Raw genomic sequence first — 16,483 nt, 5'->3', positions numbered from 1 at the left:
CTCATGTTGTATATGTGCGTAATAACACCACACAGCTGGTCTCCGCACATTTTAAGAACCCTTGCGCTTAAACCATCGGGTCCTCCGGCCTCGTCTGCTTTAAACCTCTTGATTTCCCTAAACACTTAAGAGTCCTTGAGGATCAGATAGTCAGATTGCAGTTGACTGCAGATCTGTGGGGGTTTGGTCTTGGTGTGTGAGGGAAGGGGGGTTGGCTGACATGCTGGTGAAGGGAGAGTTGGTTTGGAGTCAAATCTATTGAAGAATAGATTAAGCTCGTTAAGCCACTTCCTGTCAACTTCTATCTGAGGACAACCTTTTGTTTGTGTCTAGATATAGCCTTCAGACTGTCCCACACCCTCGAGATTCTACCTTCCCCATCTGTAGTTCCATCTTCCGCCTGTAGATGCAAACAGAGGATGACAGCAGCAACCAGAAACACCCAGAAACCACTCCAAACACTGCTAAAGGTACATGGTTGTACTTATTAACCCATCACTAGCATTTTCTATAAAAAAAAAAAGCCTTTCTGCCCGGAAAACTCATCTAACACTGCAAGGACGTATATATGTACAAAATTGTGGTACTACAGCTGGACCTCTTAGAGAGAAGGGGACCTCCTAGACAGAAGGCAGGGATGGTTTATTACCATCCCTGCCTGTACACAATTATGGGAGCTGCCATGATGAGGTAATCTTTCTTATTTATAATATATTTCGTATGTATATTGGATTTAGCTTTATTTGCAATGTCCTTTTATATTGCATGTTTATTCTTTTATTACATTGATATTAGCAGATGATATAAGGCTAATTGACCCATCCTATTTTGCATATGACATGTAATTATCTGGCTGCACCTAGATCCAGACCTATTTACACTTTGACTGTTGGCTTTGTTTTATATACATAAGATCCAATGAAAGGGTACAAACCCTGAAACACATCATCTGTAATGTTTTACCAATTAAGAAGATTATTTGCTACACTGGGCTTTATCATGCTGTATTTTATTGAAGGCTAGCATATGCTGATCCTTTCCGTGGTATTATAACCACCATGAGCGCTCCTTTGATCATGCAGGTAGGTATGCATTTATAGAACATGTATTTGCAGCATATAAAAGTAGTAATAAAATCTTCTGCATCTGCAATTTTAAGCTCTTGTTTCTAACTCTAAATTTGCACCTTGAGATTAATCCTTACTATATTGGGCATGCTTGAGATAGACAGTAGAATATTATTTGAATCCTGATCAAAGAACTTGGTCTTGAAATACTTCTTAGAGAATATAATTATAAGCAATTTTCGGAGTGACTTCACAAAGGAGAGGTCTTGCCATACTAACCAAATTATCTCTGCAAGGGGACAGGGTTATTTAACATCAAGGGAAATCACTTTCTATGATCTGGCTGTACAATATCCAGCAGGGTCCCACTGAAATGCAACTTTTCACTAGTCAAAGAACTGTCACTTTATAATACAGATATCACTTTTAGCCTAAGGCCCCACATAGCGAGATGCAGCCAAAAAGACCACGATGGAAGCGCATTGTGATTTTTTTTCCACAGCACAGAAAAGTCTGTATAATTTTCCTCTGTGGACTTTCTAGCCCTATTATACTGTACCTATATGGAAAACGCCATCTCGTAGATATAATTGCCATGCAGTGATTTACAGAAACACAAGTGTTTTTGAAAACACAGCTTTTCCGCTGCCAAATTTTTTATGTAATGTGTGAATGGGATTAGCCAAAATCCCATCCACTTTGCACATACTGTAAAATGCAGCATTTTTTGGAGCAATGGTTCTGCCACGGCCAAAATGCTAGCCTAAAGGGGGTTTTATTTTTATATAAAATAGATGAGGAAAGAGATTATCTGTTTATTTACTTACAATTTGTTTTACAGTAAAAGTTCAGGAACTTTTTGGCATGGTCCACACCCATTGCTGATTTATTTGTCTTGTTAAGTTCCTTACAATATAATGTTGACAATTGCTTGTGTGGTCTTCTAAATCCTGAACTACTCAGTTTTTAATGAGAACAATTCCACTGTGAAATACAAATACAAAGCTGGAGTGTTTGATGGCAGGAAACTCCTTCATAACATCCCATTTTGTAATGAGAAACAGATGGGACAAGGAAGAAACACATAAGGGCACACAGATACAAGGGTCAATCCTGTGAACTGTCCATGTTGTTGGGAATAGGGAAAAAATATGTAAGCTCTATCTGGTTCTGCTTATTGTGGGATGGGCTATTAGGAGTTATAGCTTCACGACACAGAAGAATCTGTGAAAGTGATGATGCAAGAGGTAGAAGTGGTTACATAGTAGTCCAACTATTTTTATGAGATAAGGTTACACAGATAAGTGTCCTTTTATGTACAGATCCACGGTTACACTTCGATAAAGGCATCAAATTCAGTGGGATACTGTGAAGAAAAGTGAGGATGAACAGAGGAAGGTTGTTTGGGGAGTGCAAGTGCAGAAGTCCACACCTCAGGGTAAGCTGTGTCATGGATCCCTCATAGACATAAGTCTATTGAGGGATCCATGACATAACTGTGTTTAGTGTCAGCGTGCTAGCCATGTTTTTCAAGGCTAGCACTAAGACGCATTTGTTTCTAAGGCACCATACACATGCCCTTGTATTATGAAAGTCAAGAAAGACACCCCCGGTGCCATTTTCAAAAGGGTACATGACATTGGGATGGGGGAACCAATAGCTACTGCAGTTTCATGTTTGTGCAGTAGTTGTGTAGATTTATATAGGCTGGTTCAGCTTTAGGAACATATATGTATATATTCAGCTTTAGGAATATATAGTACTTAGTTTGTTGCTGTAGGGAGGGAGGAGTCTAGAAATAGATGTAACTCATACTTCCCAAATTTCAATGCATACCATGCCAACTTTAGCTCCACCCACTTCTATGCTGACCCCGCTCATTCTCGATCATTAAACTGGGGGCAACTAGAGGGGGACATTAAACTGGGGAAGCTGGAGGGGATCATTTAACTGTGGGGGTAGCTGGAGGGGGACAATATCCAACCAGTTTAATGTCCCTCTTTCATCTGCTCCAGTTTAATGACCCCCTCCATCTGCCCCCAGTTTAATGTTACTCTTCATCTGCCCCTCAGTTTAATGTTCCTCTTCATCTGCCCCAGTTTAATGTCCCCTCTTACCTGCCCCCAGTTTAATGTCCCCCTCTTCATCTCCTTACTCCTCTGCTGCTCTTTGAAGTCTCTTCTCCCAGACTGTTCAGGGTGCTGCAGCCTACAGCTCCAGGAGCCAGAGCACGCAGGGATGTGCTTCAAACAGAGTGGTGATGTAGGAGTTGTGCACGGACAGCTCCTGCTTCACCATTGTACTTGACTCATCTGCAGGACGCAAATGAGTTGATACCGACACATACCTCCTTCCGACCAGACCAAGAATCAAGGACTGTCCCACTGAATCCGGTACAGCTGGGAGGTATGGTAAGTTTCTGTTTTATACCTCCTCACCACAAGTACTGGAGGAAACCTGTATGCAGAATCAAAGAGTATAATACTGGGGTTTATCACCTCACACAACACTGGTGTGACCACATTCACAATAGACATGACTACTAGTTTACACTAGGTTCAGCCCTACATTCGGATTTCCGTTCTTTGGGTCCGCTTGGGGACCTGAAAAATGGAAACTCCACCCACTTAAAAAGCAATTGCCCGCATAAGTCTGTGGACCCCATAGACCATAATGGAGTCTTCCAGGTTTCTGCCAAAAAATTCAGAGAAAACACCTACTTGCAGGACTTTTCTCTCCGCATTTGTCATTGTCATTTGTCATTGTCCTCAAACGTTGATTGAACACAGATGTGAACCCAGCCTTGGTATCACCATTCCATGTCATATATGCTGCAGTAATAGCACAGGATTTATGCAGTTACAGTGTTCCCTCATGTATTTGGCCCCAATTACCTCACACAATGCACACATGGCTGATATATCCTAGATTACTGCTGTATAATGCAGATTGTTGAGTCTTGTGACTCTATGTGACCTGCTTCTCAGGGCCGTATGCTGGTCATACTTTGCACTTTGGCCATACTGTATAAAGGTTATTAATTACTTTTCCCTGTATATAGAGTTTAGTGATTTGCATAAACCCTCCATCTTAGTTCCATGTACTGGGCATGCTATGTATATTGACCCTACTGTATACAGGTCTGAAAGAGTCTATTATATCTAGATTAAATTTATAGCTTTGAAAGGTGTTCAGTGAGGGCTCATCACATGGTTGGGATGAGGATACACATTTTTTTACAGTCTATATCCATATGGTGATGTACTAATCGCCATGTTGTCCTGAGTTTCTGCCACATGCAGCTTACTGTACCAGACAAATACCGGACCGGATTATTGCATTTCTTCTTCTTCATGTATAGCCAGTGATTGTGTAGCATTTCCTGTCTGTATCCAGGTAAGCAGATGTATTACTATTATTATATGTTACTAATATACATCATGTTACATTTTATGTCAAATAATCCAGCAGCTCCCATGCCTGACTACGACATACCATGTGTTGGGTTATTTCTCAGGCTAGATTCACATTAGTGCTTGGTTTCCATTCTTGGGGTACCCTGCCTAAAAAAACCGATTACCCACATAAACTTGCGGACCCCATAAACTATAATGGGATCTACCAGGTTTCTGACAATTTTATAGAGGGTTTTTGTCTCTGCCGTTTTAAGCAGAATATCAGGCAGAATCGTCGAAACACTAGTGTGAACCTAGCGTCAGTGGTGTCTAATGATTGTATATATTTGTACACACTGACAGCTGCTTAAGTCTTTCCTTATTACCTACATGGCTTTAGATTATTCTGGAGCTGTTATAACTTAATATTAATACTTATACTATATTTAGAGTGAGCTATCCAAGTTATTATTATTTCTTTTAGAGAAATTAGTCTTTTAATACATACATGGCTTAAATAGCTGAGTGATCTAGTACAAGTGGAAAAGTGGACACTGCTCGAATGGGCTTCCACTCTTCAGGCCAATGTCTTAATGCCTCCAAGCCAGTGTTGGTAGCTTTTGATATAACACTACTACCCTGTTTTTGAAAATCTGTAGTTTCAAGTACCATTTCTGTTTACTTGTAATTTTGCAGTGAAGATATAAAACCATATATATTGACCAAATCATGTTTCCCTTAAGGTTGCTGACAGTGTGATACAATCATAGCAGCAGTAGAGTGTCCATTGCAGCCAGCTCGAGAATGAATCCAAGCATTGCTTATCATGATAACCCCAAGTTCTGCATGCAGGAGCTATACAATCCTATAGCCCCCTAACAGTATGAGCAACTTTGAGATGGTGCTGGCCCATGTCCAGCAAATAAGAGAATTTTTGGCTTCAAATTTCAATTTTGGTGCCCTTGGTTTGGTTTGTGTGGCTAAGGGTAAAGGTCATCAAGTGCTCTGGAAATGATTGAAAGATGATAGGAGAGGATCTCTCAATGCCTTCAAAGAATTTCTGAGATGAAATTTACCTTTAAGGCCTGGTCCCCACATGGTGTAAACGCATCGTTTTTTTGCAATTCTAGTGAATCCAAATCGACACATTTCAGAAAAATACCATAGCAGAAATGCTACAATTCCAAAACTGTTGCGGTTTTTGGAAATCGCAGCATGTCAATTATACCTACGGAAATGCTATAATTATAATTGAAACAGAAAGTCTGAAGTGGTAAACTTTTTTCACTGAAATATGTGGAGCCTTAGCCTAAAAGTGTATTTCTGGGATTTAGACATTGATGATCTATTGTTAGAGTATGTCATCATTATCAATTAGGTGGGCATTAGACACCTGACCCCTCCATCAATCAACCAATTGGCTCCATACATTGTTGTAGCTCTGCTCTGGATTAGTACGGGGATGGGTGTTGGACTTTCACTGATCTCATATCAATAAGTTATCCTAAGGATAGGTCATCAGCACCCACATCCTGGAAAACCCTTTAGGCTGAAGCCAGCCATCTGTTGCAGAAAAGCTGAATTTTCGGTTGCAATTTTGTGCCAAAATCGTGTCTTTTTGAGCCAAAGTCAGGAGTGGGGATTTAGCAGAAAGGAGAAGTGCAAGTGCTTCCTTTATATTTGATATTCCCTTGGATCCATTACTTTTAGATATGGCATGGACCCTCATCCTTCCTAAAACAACCCAAACAACAGTAAACAGTGACTTCAGAATAGATGCACAAAACACTTTATTTTGGGTGTCAAAATGGCCAACGTATGAAGGCAGCAGATATGATTACCATCCCTGCTGCCACTAATGCAAGGGATCAGTGCTCGGGATCAGTGGGTGAGAGATGAAGGCTTCTCCTGACCGCTGTCATAATGAAAGTGCCAAGAGGTAGGGATCTAACAATTTGGGACCGCAGTCCGCCAGTTGAGTATAGCTGTACTATAGCTTATACATATGCACAGCAACTAGATATTCCTTCTTTTAGGATTGTAGAAAAGATAAGTGAGAAGCCCTGTGTGATAAAGGATATCTGTTGAATTTCATGTACTTGTGTAATCATTATCTAGGATAATTTGTATGATACAAATATGAATGTGCAATAATGGTTTATATTATTAATGTTTTGTAAATATAATCTTGGCACGTACTGCTGGATAAACTCACTGAAATGATTTGCATATGTTGTACATACAGCAGATTAAAATTTATGCAGTAATCCTGTTATCCTCTAGGATTTAACAGATTTTTCATTGACAAACACTGCCATTGGCAGAACGATGTAAAATATATGCCATGTCCTTAAAATGTATCAGTTTAAATAATTATATTGTTGCTCGTTGATCTAATGTTAATTCTTAGGATCAATATAACTGGCATTTTGATGATAAAAATTGGTATTTTTTACATAATCAGTAGGGAGACGATTTGCATAGTAATAAACAGAATGTGCTCAGTGAAAAAAAAAGAAAAGAAAGCTAGTGTGTATATATTCTTATAACTAAAAGCTTTAATCTCACTGGAAATTCAATGTTAGCACATAGAGTTGCGCGAACCAGTTAGGTCTGAAACAGGTTTTACCTGAATATTCCAAATGTTTGGTTTTTAACTAAACCAAACAATTAGAATTCCATCTGGGATGAAGTAAAATGGTCATTGTGACATGCATTGCACAGTGAAAACACAGAAGAGATGTGGGGCCTTAGCCTTAATAAAGTACAAGTGCCACTTTAATTAAATGAATTTCTCCCTTATATTATCCTATATCCCCTGAAATAAATATGTGCCCCTAGTATAAATGATATTCCCTCTTTGTAATGCCCCCTAATAGCTCTTATATAAACTGTCTGGTGCATCCACCTACACTGATTCCATATCTCTAGATGACTCTCCTCAACTTCACTTGGGAATGCCATTTCTTCCGCTCCCTCTCTCTTGTTTCATGGTTGTAATTAGAGATGAGCGAACAGTGTTCTATCGAACTCATGTTCGATCGGATATTAGGCTGTTCGGCATGTTCGAATCGAATCGAACACCGCGTGGTAAAGTGCGCCATTACTCGATTCCCCTCCCACCTTCCCTGGCGCCTTTTTTGCTCCAATAACAGCGCAGGGTAGGTGGGACAGGAACTACGACACCGGTGACGTTGAGAAAAGTAGGCAAAACCCATTGGCTGCCGAAAACATGTGACCTCTAATTTAAAAGAACAGCGCCGCCCAGGTTCGCGTCAATCTGAGCTTGCAATTCACCGAGGACGGAGGTTTCCGTCCAGCTAGCTAGGGCTTAGATTCTGGGTAAGCAGGGACAGGCTAGGATAGGAAGGAGAAGACAACCAACAGCTCTTATAAGAGCTAAATTCCAGGGAGAAGCTTGTCAGTGTAACGTGGCACTGACGGGCTCAATCGCCGCAACCCAGCTTTCCCAGGATCCTGAATGGAATACACTGTCAGTGTATTCCCGTATACCCGATATATACCCCGATACCCGTTCCAACGGTGTGCCCCCCCACCTTCACCCCAGAAATACCCTGCAAGTCCCCTAGCAATAGAATTGGGGCTATATACACCCACAATTTTTACTACTGGTATACAGTGCCATTGTCTGACTGGGAATTCAAAGAATATATTGGGGTTATAAATACCCTCATTTCTTGCTACTGCCATATAGTGCCAGTTTCTGACTGGTAATTCAAAGAATATATTGGGGTTACGTGCACCCACAATTTTTACTACTGGTATACAGTGCCATTGTCTGACTGGGAATTCAAAGAATATATTGGGAATACAAATACCCTCATTTCTTGCTACTGCCATATAGTGCCAGTGTCTGACTGGGAATTCAAAGAATATATTGGGGTTACGTGCACCCACAATTTTTACTACTGGTATACAGTGCCATTGTCTGACTGGGAATTCAAAGAATATATTGGGAATACAAATACCCTCATTTCTTGCTACTGCCATATAGTGCCAGTTTCTGACTGGTAATTCAAAGAATATATTGGGGTTACGTGCACCCACAATTTTTACTACTGGTATACAGTGCCATTGTCTGACTGGGAATTCAAAGAATATATTGGGAATACAAATACCCTCATTTCTTGCTACTGCCATATAGTGCCAGTGTCTGACTGGGAATTCAAAGAATATATTGTGGTTACGTGCAACCACAATTTTTACTACTGGTATACAGTGCCATTGTCTGACTGGGAATTCAAAGAATATATTGGGAATACAAATACCCTCATTTCTTGCTACTGCCATATAGTGCCAGTTTCTGACTGGTAATTCAAAGAATATATTGGGGTTACGTGCACCCACAATTTTTACTACTGGTATACAGTGCCATTGTCTGACTGCGAATTCAAAGAATATATTGGGGTTATAAATACCCTCATTTCTTGCTACTGCCATATAGTGCCAGTTTCTGACTGGTAATTCAAAGAATATATTGGGGTTACGTGCACCCACAATTTTTACTACTGGTATACAGTGCCATTGTCTGACTGGGAATTCAAAGAATATATTGGGAATACAAATACCCTCATTTCTTGCTACTGCCATATAGTGCCAGTTTCTGACTGGTAATTCAAAGAATATATTGGGGTTACGTGCACCCACAATTTTTACTACTGGTATACAGTGCCATTGTCTGACTGGGAATTCAAAGAATATATTGGGAATACAAATACCCTCATTTCTTGCTGCTGCCATATAGTGCCAGTGTCTGACTGGGAATTCAAAGAATATATTGGGATTACGTGCACCCACAATTTTTACTACTGGTATACAGTGCCATTGTCTGACTGGGAATTCAAAGAATATATTGGGAATACAAATACCCTCATTTCTTGCTACTGCCATATAGTGCCAGTTTCTGACTGGTAATTCAAAGAATATATTGTGGTTACGTGCACCCACAATTTTTACTACTGGTATACAGTGCCATTGTCTGACTGGGAATTCAAAGAATATATTGGGAATACAAATACCCTCATTTCTTGCTACTGCCATATAGTGCCAGTTTCTGACTGGTAATTCAAAGAATATATTGTGGTTACGTGCACCCACAATTTTTACTACTGGTATACAGTGCCATTGTCTGACTGGGAATTCAAAGAATATATTGGGAATACAAATACCCTCATTTCTTGCTACTGCCATATAGTGCCAGTTTCTGACTGGTAATTCAAAGAATATATTGTGGTTACGTGCACCCACAATTTTTACTACTGGTATACAGTGCCATTGTCTGACTGGGAATTCAAAGAATATATTGGGAATACAAATACCCTCATTTCTTGCTACTGCCATATAGTGCCAGTTTCTGACTGGGAATTCAAAGAATATATTGGGGTTACGTGCACCCACAATTTTTACTACTGGTATACAGTGCCATTGTCTGACTGGGAATTCAAAGAATATATTGGGAATACAAATACCCTCATTTCTTGCTACTGCCATATAGTGCCAGTGTCTGACTGGGAATTCAAAGAATATATTGGGGTTACGTGCACCCACAATTTTTACTACTGGTATACAGTGCCAATTTCTAACTAGGAATTCAAAATGCGCAAGGCTCCCGGAAAGGGACGTGGACGAGGCCGTGGGCGAGGTCGGGGGAATGGTTCTGGGGAGCAAGGTAGCAGTGAAGCCACAGGGCGTCCCGTGCCTACTCCTGTGGGGCAGCAAGCATTGCGCCACTCCACAGTGCCAGGGTTGCTTGCCACATTAACTAAACTGCAGGGTACAAACCTTAGTAGGCCCGAGAACCAGGAACAGGTCTTGCAATGGCTGTCAGAGAACGCTTACAGCACATTGTCCAGCAGCCAGTCAGACTCTGCCTCCTCTCCTCCTATTACCCAACAGTCTTGTCTTCCTTCCTCCCAAAATTCCGAAGCTTTACAGAACAATAACCCAAACTGTCCCTGCTCCCCAGAGCTGTTCTCCGCTCCTTTCATTGTCCCTCAACCTGCCTCTCCACGTCACGATTCCACGAACCTAACAGAGGAGCATCTGTGTCCAGATGCTCAAACACTAGAGTCTCCTCCATCTCCGTTCGATTTGGTGGTGGATGACCAGCAACCCACCCTCATCGACGATGATGTGACGCAGTTGCCGTCAGGGCATCCAGTTGACCGGCGCATTGTGCGGGAGGAGGAGATGAGACAGGAGTTGGAAGAGGAAGTGGTGGATGATGAGGACACTGACCCGACCTGGACAGGGGGGATGTCAAGCGGGGAAAGTAGTGTGGATGTTGAGGCAGGTGCAGCACCAAAAAGGGTAGCTAGAGGCAGAGGCAGAGGTCAGCAGCTTAGGCGAAGCCAGGCCACACCCGGAATCTCCCAAGATGTTCCAGTTCGTACCCAGCCCCGAAAGCCCCGAAAGGCAGTGGCAGGCAGCAACGGCAGGACAAAGGCCGCCTGCCGTTCACGCCACTGCCACTGCCTCTGCCACTGCCTCTGCCTCTGCCACTGCCACTGCTGACTGTGCTGGCGATGCACTCCAGAGGACGAGCCAGGACACCACTTCATCTGCCTCCGCCACTTTGTTGACTTCTACCTCATCCTCCCCTGGTCCTGTCTTATCTCCTTCTCCTGCACCATCAAAGGCACCATCAGGCGTTTCTTTACAACAACCCACCATCTCTCAGACATTGGAGCGGCGGCAGAAATACACTGCTAACCACCCACACGCGCAAGCCTTGAACGCCAACATCGCTAAACTGCTGGCCCAGGAGATGTTGGCGTTCCGGCTTGTTGAAACTCCCGCCTTCCTGGACCTGATGGCAACTGCGGCACCTCGCTATGCCGTCCCTAGCCGTCACTACTTCTCCCGGTGTGCCGTCCCCGCCTTGCACCAGCACGTGTCACTCAACATCAGGCGGGCCCTTAGTTCCGCGCTTTGCACAAAGGTCCACTTGACCACCGACGCGTGGACAAGTGCATGCGGACAGGGACGCTACATTTCACTGACGGCACACTGGGTGAATGTAGTTGAGGCTGGGACTGCTTCCCAAACTGGCCCGGTGTACCTCGTCTCCCCGCCTAACATTCCTGGCAGGGACACGAGAAGAACACCCCCCTCCTCCTCCTCCTCTACCGCCTCCTCCTCCGCCACCGCCTCCTCCTCCGCTGTTAGATTGACCCCAGCTACGAGTTGGAAACGTTGCAGCACTGGCGTTGGTAGACGTCAGCAGGCTGTGCTGAAGCTGATCAGCTTGGGGGACAGACAGCACACTGCCTCCGAGGTGAGGGATGCCCTCCTCGATGAGACGGCAATATGGTTTGAGCCGCTGCACCTGGGCCCAGGCATGGTCGTTTGTGATAACGGCCGGAACCTGGTAGCAGCTCTGGAGCTTGCCGGACTCCAACATGTTCCATGCCTGGCCCACGTCTTCAACCTAGTGGTGCAACGTTTCCTAAAGAGCTACCCCAATGTTCCAGAGCTACTGGTGAAAGTGCGGCGCATGTGCGCCCACTTTCGCAAGTCGACAGTAGCCGCTGCTAGCTTAAAATCTCTCCAGCAACGCCTGCATGTGCCACAACACCGGCTTTTGTGCGACGTCCCCACACGCTGGAACTCAACGTTTCAGATGTTGAATAGAGTGGTTGAGCAGCAGAGACCTTTGATGGAATACCAGCTACAAAACCCTAGGGTGCCACAAAGTCAGCTGCCTCAGTTTCACATCCATGAGTGGCCATGGATGAGAGACCTTTGTGACATCCTACGGGTCTTTGAGGAGTCCACAAGGAGGGTGAGCTCTGAGGATGCGATGGTGAGCCTTACAATCCCGCTCTTGTGTGTTCTGAGAGAATCCCTGATTGACATCAGGGATAACTCAGATCACACAGAGGAGTTAGGGATAGCATCCGATCCGTCACAGCTGGAGAGTAGGTCCACACATCTGTCCGCTTCACTGCGTTTAATGGAGGAGGAGGAGGAGGAGGAGGAGGAGGAGGAAGAAGAGTTGTCCGATGATGTGATGGTGATACAGGAGGCTTCCGGGCAACTTCGAATCGTCCCATTGTTGCAGCGCGGATGGGTAGACATGGAGGATGAGGAGGAAATGGAGATTGAACTTTCCGGTGGGGCCAGAGGAGTCATGCCAACTAACACTGTGGCAGACATGGCTGAGTTCATGTTGGGGTGCTTTACAACCGACAAGCGTATTGTCAAAATCATGGAGGACAACCAGTACTGGATCTTTGCTATCCTTGACCCCCGGTATAAAAACAACATCTCGTCTTTTATTCCGGTAGAGGGGAGGGCCAATCGCATCAATGCTTGCCACAGGCAATTGGTGCAGAATATGATGGAGATGTTTCCAGCATGTGACGTTGGCGGCAGGGAGGGCAGTTCCTCCAGTAGGCAACCAAGTTCTCACCGGTCCACACAAACGAGGGGCACACTGTCTAAGGTCTGGGACACCTTGATGGCACCCCCTCGCCAAAGTGCCGCCACGGAGGGTCCTAGTGTCACCAGGCGTGAGAAGTATAGGCGCATGTTGCGGGAATACCTTTCCGACCACAGCCCTGTCCTCTCCGACCCCTCTGCGCCCTACACGTATTGGGTGTCGAAGTTGGACCTGTGGCTTGAACTTGCCCTATATGCCTTGGAGGTGCTGTCCTGTCCTGCCGCCAGCGTCCTATCTGAGAGGGTGTTCAGTGCAGCCGGTGGCATCATCACTGACAAGCGCACCCGTCTGTCAGCTGAGAGTGCCGACCGGCTCACTTTGATAAAAATGAACCACCACTGGGTAGAGCCGTCATTTTTGTGCCCACCTGTGTAAAGCACCCCAACATGAAACTCCATGTCTGTACTCAACCTCTCCAATTCCTCCGCATCCTCATACTCATCCACCATAAGCGTTGCACAATTCTGCTAATACTAGGCTCCCTCCACCCTGATTTCCCCCAACTCTGCTGGTTAGAGGCTCCCTCCACCCTGATTTCCACCAACTCTGCTGGTTAGAGGCTCCCTCCACCATGAATTTGCCCAAACTGGGCTGTTTAGAGGCTCCCTCCACCATGAATTGGTCCAAACTGGGGTTTTTAGAGGCTCCCTCCACCATGAATTGGTCCAAACTGGGCTGTTTAGCGGCTCCCTCCACCATTAATTGGTCCAAACTTGGCTGTTTAGAGGCTCCCTCCACCATTAATTGGTCCAAACTGGGCTGGTTAGAGGCTCCCTCCACCATTAATTGGTCCAAACTTGGCTGTTTAGAGGCTCCCTCCACCATTAATTGGTCCAAACTGGGCTGGTTAGAGGCTCACTCCACCATGAATTGGTCCAAACTGGGTTTTTTAGAGGCTCCCTCCACCATGAATTGGTCCAAACTGGGGTTTTTAGAGGCTCCCTCCACCATGAATTGGTCCAAACTGGGCTGTTTAGCGGCTCCCTCCACCATTAATTGGTCCAAACTTGGCTGTTTAGAGGCTCCCTCCACCATTAATTGGCACAAACTGGGCTGGTTAGCGGTTCCCTCCACCATTAATTGGTCCAAACTGGGCTGGTTAGAGGCTCCCTCCACCATGAATTTGCCCAAACTGGGCTGTTTAGAGGCTCCCTCCACCATGAATTGGTCCAAACTGGGGGTTTTAGAGGCTCCCTCCACCATGAATTGGTCCAAACTTGGCTGTTTAGAGGCTCCCTCCACCATTAATTGGTCCAAACTGGGCTGGTTAGAGGCTCCCTCCACCATGAATTGGTCCAAACTGGGTTTTTTAGAGGCTCCCTCCACCATGAATTGGTCCAAACTGGGGTTTTTAGAGGCTCCCTCCACCATGAATTGGTCCAAACTGGGCTGTTTAGCGGCTCCCTCCACCATTAATTGGTCCAAACTTGGCTGTTTAGAGGCTCCCTCCACCATTAATTGGTCCAAACTGGGCTGGTTAGAGGCTCCCTCCACCATTAATTGGTCCAAACTTGGCTGTTTAGAGGCTCCCTCCACCATTAATTGGTCCAAACTGGGCTGGTTAGAGGCTCACTCCACCATGAATTGGTCCAAACTGGGTTTTTTAGAGGCTCCCTCCACCATGAATTGGTCCAAACTGGGGTTTTTAGAGGCTCCCTCCACCATGAATTGGTCCAAACTGGGCTGTTTAGCGGCTCCCTCCACCATTAATTGGTCCAAACTTGGCTGTTTAGAGGCTCCCTCCACCATTAATTGGCACAAACTGGGCTGGTTAGCGGTTCCCTCCACCATTAATTGGTCCAAACTGGGCTGGTTAGAGGCTCCCTCCACCATGAATTTGCCCAAACTGGGCTGTTTAGAGGCTCCCTCCACCATGAATTGGTCCAAACTGGGGGTTTTAGAGGCTCCCTCCACCATGAATTGGTCCAAACTTGGCTGTTTAGAGGCTCCCTCCACCATTAATTGGTCCAAACTGGGCTGGTTAGAGGCTCCCTCCACCATGAATTGGTCCAAACTGGGTTTTTTAGAGGCTCCCTCCACCATGAATTGGTCCAAACTGGGGTTTTTAGAGGCTCCCTCCACCATGAATTGGTCCAAACTGGGCTGTTTAGCGGCTCCCTCCACCATTAATTGGTCCAAACTGGGCTGGTTAGAGGCTCCCTCCACCATGAATGTGCCCAAACTGGGCTGTTTAGAGGCTCCCTCCACCATGAATTTGCCCAAACTGGGCTGGTTAGAGGCTCCCTCCACCATGAATTGGTCCAAACTGGGGTTTTTAGAGGCTCCCTCCACCATGAATTGGTCCAAACTTGGCTGTTTAGAGGCTCCCTCCACCATTAATTGGTCCAAACTGGGCTGGTTAGAGGCTCCCTCCACCATGAATCGGTCCAAACTGGGTTTTTTAGAGGCTCCCTCCACCATGAATTGGTCCAAACTGGGGTTTTTAGAGGCTCCCTCCACCATGAATTGGTCCAAACTGGGCTGTTTAGCGGCTCCCTCCACCATTAATTGGTCCAAACTGGGCTGGTTAGCGGCTCCCTCCACCATGAATGTGCCCAAACTGGGCTGTTTAGAGGCTCCCTCCACCATGAATTTTCCCAAACTGGGCTGGTTAGAGGCTCCCTCCACCATGAATTGGTCCAAACTGGGGTTTTTAGAGGCTCCCTCCACCATGAATTGGTCCAAACTTGGCTGGTTAGAGGCTCCCTCCACCATGAATTGGTCCAAACTGGGGTTTTTAGAGGCTCCCTCCACCATGAATTGGTCCAAACTTGGCTGTTTAGAGGCTCCCTCCACCATTAATTGGTCCAAACTGGGCTGGTTAGAGGCTCCCTCCACCATGAATTGGTCCAAACTGGGTTTTTTAGAGGCTCCCTCCACCATGAATTTGCCCAAACTGGGCTGTTTAGAGGCTCCCTCCACCATGAATTGGTCCAAACTGGGCTGGTTAGAGGCTCCCTCCACCATGAATTTGCCCAAACTGGGCTGTTTAGAGGCTCCCTCCACCATGAATTGGTCCAAACTGGGTTTTTTAGAGGCTCCCTCCACCATGAATTGGTCCAAACTGGGCTGTTTAGAGGCTCCCTCCACCATGAATTTGCCCAAACTGGGCTGGTTAGAGGCTCCCTCCACCATTAATTGGTCCAAACTGGGCTGGTTAGAGGCTCCCTCCACCATGAATTTGCCCAAACTGGGCTGTTTAGAGGCTCCCTCCACCATGAATTTGCCCAAACTGGGCTGTTTAGAGGCTCCCTCCACCATGAATTTGCCCAAACTGGGCTGGTTAGAGGCTCCCTCCACCATGAATTGGTCCAAACTGGGTTTTTTAGAGGCTCCCTCCACCATGAATTTGCCCAAACTGGGCTGGTTAGAGGCTCCCTCCACCATGAATTGGTCCAAACTGGGCTGTTTAGAGGCTCCCTCCACCATGAATTTGCCCAAACTGGGCTGGTTAGAGGCTCCCTCCACCATGAATTGGTCCAAACTGGGGTTTTTAGAGGCTCCCTCCACCATGAATTTGTCCAAACTTGGCTGTTTAGAGGCTCCCTCCACCATTA

The sequence above is a fragment of the Leptodactylus fuscus genome, chromosome 3 (genome assembly GCF_031893055.1).
Source record: "Leptodactylus fuscus isolate aLepFus1 chromosome 3, aLepFus1.hap2, whole genome shotgun sequence".
Taxonomy (NCBI): domain Eukaryota; kingdom Metazoa; phylum Chordata; class Amphibia; order Anura; family Leptodactylidae; genus Leptodactylus; species Leptodactylus fuscus.
This window is presented reverse-complemented; position numbering follows the sequence as displayed.